This window comes from Trifolium pratense, linkage group LG7 (assembly GCF_020283565.1).
Source record: "Trifolium pratense cultivar HEN17-A07 linkage group LG7, ARS_RC_1.1, whole genome shotgun sequence".
Taxonomy (NCBI): Eukaryota; Viridiplantae; Streptophyta; class Magnoliopsida; order Fabales; family Fabaceae; genus Trifolium; species Trifolium pratense.
The window spans coordinates 52906499-52911411 of NC_060065.1; the positions used below are offsets into that span (position 1 = coordinate 52906499).

The following is a 4913-nucleotide window of genomic DNA, read 5'->3' on the forward strand; positions in this document are numbered from 1 at the left end:
ACCTGTAAAAAGAATCTTTGTGTAATACTCAAAATTTTGAACTAAATATATCCATTTTTTCTCCCTTTTGCTTATAAATAAATAGAAATGGAAGATATTTTATTTTACAATAAAAAAGGTGAATAATTGATGAGTTGAAATATCTCTGCAATTGAGATGACTTACCAATATGATGCAAGAGTACTTCCACTACTACACATCCATGAGTACTGGCTTAGTGAGTGATTCAGTGCATGCTAAAGCCAAAGCCTTGACAAATATGAAACTGACACAATCATGTACTCCGTGATTTTACATATTCAATTCCCAAGCTAGCTAGCTTCAATTTTCATTGATCCTCATATGCAAACCACTTGGAACATGTCCATATACTTCAAATTTTCTAATTTAATTAACTCCAATAGATACATATATAATTAATATTAAATGTAGCTAGTAAACAAACAAGGATGAAGCTGGTGGTCATGGGGACACAAATTATTTATAAGCCCTTCCCCAAACCAAGAATACATTTGGCTTTAAGAATCTGCATATTCCAAGTAATTAACAATTCACAAATCATGTCTATCTATTATATCTTCAATATAATTAGCACAAAAAAATAACATATTTGATTCTTTTTTTGGTCAAGGCAACATATTGAAGTTAATTAGAAGAAAGAGAATTATTAGTAGCTGAGATCGAACATTGAATCTCTTACGTAATACCTATTTGGACGTTCCAACCCTTCGAGGTGTGCTAATTAATTCTTCGGAGCAGGGGTGGATCGAGTGTAGCATGAATTCGGAGACCTGGAATTTAGATTATATGAATGCAACTTAAAGCAAATATTGATGGAAATAATTTTTTTTTACTAAATTATAAAAAATTGGGATTTTTTTTATAAATAAATAGTTCTTAAAAAATATGTAAAGGGTACTCCAATCAACTACACTTTGTAAGAAAATATTTAGAGACATATAAGCCAATTAAAGTATATATACTAAAACTATATAAAAATACATCCCTTGCATAATAACCATAACCAAAAAGCATATATACTTTAATTTGTTCTACCAACTTCATCACATTGTATACCAATTATCTTTCTTGTCCTACTTCTATTTCCGCTCTTATACATGCTGCTACTATGGTAGCGGCGGAAATTTTTCTTGTAGCACGACTTCTTCCTCTTTTCATAGTTATACCTTCCTAATAGATATTAGACACAGCTCTGCACAAATAGAATTAATCGAATTAATTAATATTCTTACCTCTCACTCTTGTATTTTTTTTCCCTAAAGAGAGATATAGGAACGTGAGAGGATCATATTGCAAAAATACAATAAGGTTGTGAATGTTGAATAATTGATGAATTTTTTGACATTCTTTTTTTGAAAGTGGTTTTTGGGTAAATGTCCTATAGGTCTCTTTGCCCATGGTAGTGGAACTCTCTATCTACCGGGATAGATAACTTTTTGCTTTTTATTTCGCCTTCTTATATATTAGGGTTGAATTTTCTTTGATCTTATCTTTTTCTGTAAGCTCTGTATTTTCTTGTTATCTTCTTTATAGCAAATATGAGTACTTCTTATACTTCTCTCTCTTATATAATTTGTTTACCATTCAAAAAAGAAAGAGAGAATCCAAATACATAATACAAATTGTGTGAACACTTTACTCTTATTCGGGCATATCTTCTACTCGAGTGTGAGTTTATCTAACATATTTTTCCATTAAAAAAAAAAAGCGAACACCACTTGTATATAATCAGATAACTATAAGTGTATGAAAAAAAACTTAATAAAGATGATTATAAATCTTTCTTAATCGAATTATACTAATTAATCAAATTAACAGAAATCTAACTATAAACTTATATCCTCTTAACAAGATCAGCTCTATATCCAACCCTTCTAAAATTTCCCTCCGAATTCATCTCTCTACTTCACTCTTCTCTTTTTTTTACCGCAAATAAGAAGTACTGAAGAGGCCGATCCAACATTCCCAAATACAAAAATAGACAGAACGAATATCACTCAATGGAATATTATTATACTCCAAACAATGAAACATTATTATATTTCATCCCATTTCATTCCATGTCATCTTATTCCATCAATCCAAACATAGCTTCGTGACCTAAAATCTCAAATATTAATTATTTCCCTCTCATTCTTCTATGGTAAACATAAATTTATTCCCTCTAGATCGGATAAGGTAATATTTCCATGTATATATACTCCATGTAATACATTAATTAAGAAAATGAAAAAGACACCATTATTACTCTTCAGTTAGTATTTCTGTTGTAAAAAGAATATTCATAGATCTATGAAGTCAGCACATAAAGAACCTAACAATAACAGCCACACACACACAAACAACTCAGTCCCGAAATTAGCTTATATTCCAAATTCCATAACCTAGCAGGAATATTGTCTGCAAATGTAAAATATCTAATTACTGAATAAATAATATCTTAAACAAACACAAGTACATATACTCTTTTTAGTCTCTCTGGTTCTAAATATAAGCAAAAACGTTCATTGAATAACTATTGAATCTGACATGTGATATAGACCAGATTCATTAATTATTCAATGAATCTAAAAAGTGGGTTTTCTGTAGGGATGGCAATGGGCGCCCATGGGTGCGGGTTTGACACTTACCAAACCCACACCCGAAATCATCACTCAAACCCAAACCCAAACCCAAAGGCTGTTCGGGTGGCAAAACAACACCCACGCCCACACCCATTGGGTTCGGGTTTTTTCCACCCAAACCCAAAGCACATTTGAAAATAATTTGCAAATTTAAGAAATTAAATTCCAACATAGATTTTGAATTAAATTACAACTAAAATTAAGGTCTTCCAAGGAAATTCAAATATAGACTTTCAAGAAGTTACAACATTGACTTTCAAGAAATTAAATTACAACTAAAATTTAAGGTCTTCCAAGGAAATTGAGGGAGACTATGGGGGTAATTAGGTAATTATAAAATATTTCGGGTGGGTGTATGGGTTTCGGGTGTGGGTTTGACTGATACCAAACCCACACCCATATTATCGGGTGTCACCCAAACCCAAACCCAGTCAAATCGGGTTTCGCCCGTTGACTTGGGTTTGGGTTCGGGTGGATCTCTCGGATTTGGGTTTTTTTGCCATCCCTAATTTTCTGCTTATATTTAGAACCAGATATAGTATATAACAACAAAAATTTCACACAACATATTGAAAGAAGAAAAAAATACATATAAAAATAAAACCCACCTGAAAGAAAGTATCAAAGGGACTGAGTGTTCTTGATCTCATATATAGACAGTTTCTGAATATTTTTGCATTCTTCACTTTCATAAAACTTTATAAAGTCATTAATGGCTGATGCAGCATCATCAAGATTCTCACTTCAAAAAATCAATGGATTAGCATGAGACCAGTGTTCCACTACATCATTCATATGTGAATCTTGATGATGCTACATCTGCAAATAACGACTGTGATGATGATGATGATGATAATCTTCAAACTCTCCACCATAGAAATATCATTAATATTTGATTTTCAATCTCATCTTTAGCTTATAATGGCTAAAAAGTCTTATAGACTATAATTAAAAAGAAAGAGCAACATCAAATAAATAATATAGAAAAAGAAAGAACTAAAAGAAGGGTTCATAAAAATTTGAGATTTTATATATGTGGACAAGGCCACGAGGAGAAGCTGATGTGGCATGCTATTAGTGGTTAGATTAAGTTTAACACACGAGGGTCTTTGAAAGGAATCTACTCATTTGAACTCAATTCATACCTCAACTCAACAATAAAACAAAAAGCAAAAACAAATCCCCAATATTTTATAAATAAACAAAAAAAATATATAATTAGTTGGATCAACTTCTTAATAAATAACAACAAAAGAATGCTTTTAAAACCTTGAAAGATAACCTAAAAAAAATTGGATTTAAAGTTAGTTAACCATGAGGTTGTTCGCGATACAATTTAAATCAGTTTTGAGGTAAACATTCATCTGATTCAAAGCCTTTTATAGAAGGAATTTTAAAATTAAAGGGAAAATTTTTTTATAAATATTCTAAGGTAACCTAAAAAAACACGCATTTTAAAACATTAAAGAAAATCAGATTTCATCAGAGTTTTTGCGATGCAGTTTAGATCGATTTTGAGATTAATCTCCTATTCGATCCAAAACTTTTTATAGATGGGATTTTAAAAGTTAAAGACGACAAATAACAAAAAAAAAATCAAGATAAGAATCAAAACCAAAGAGCTAGTGATATCTTATAAGAGAAAAACCTAGCTTGAAAAATCCTTAATAAAAAGGAGTGTTCTAAGAAATTAAATAGAGATTATTTATTATAAGTATATGCTTTTGAAATTGATCCTATAAAATCTAAATAAGTATAATAAATATAGAATATATTAAATATGCATGTGTTCATCTATAGCAAAATGCTTGAGATCTAACAAAATGAGAAAAAGAGAAGAAATAAAAAAAAAGAGAGAAGAGAGAGAGAGAAGAAAGGATGGTTTTTGAATATGGAAACAGTAGAAGGAGGTTGGGCTCAAATATATAGAAGAATTAACAAACGCGTCTATGTGTTGTTGGTTGAAAAAATATATTGCTATTGCAAGTGTAATTGGTTGATTTAATTAATTTTTATTTTTCTTTATTCTTATTGGTTGGACTTAGCTGTATATATGGTACTGTACTAAATGTTATACATGTGGCCAGATACACATTTTAATCTTTACCAAACCCTAATTTTCATGTCATCATTGAGTCAAAAATAATTTTAATGCCCTCATGAGCATCTAGCCTTAAAAGAGAGGATCTTCATACTCTAACCTTACAAAATAAAGAGAGGAATAGATTATATAAAATTTAACTTTAAAAGTAATTTAGATAATATAAC

General features: G+C 30.3%; 1 long non-coding RNA gene across 1 annotated transcript; it reads right to left on the reverse strand.

Moving 5' to 3' along the window:
- Nucleotides 1-289: 289 nt before the first annotated feature.
- LOC123900160 lies at nt 290-4482 on the reverse strand. Its single transcript, XR_006805815.1, has 2 exons — nt 3254-4482; nt 290-791 (listed from the first exon to the last, which is right to left on the reverse strand). It is a non-coding gene; the product is annotated as an uncharacterized LOC123900160 (long non-coding RNA).
- Between the last annotated feature and the right edge of the window lie 431 nt (nt 4483-4913).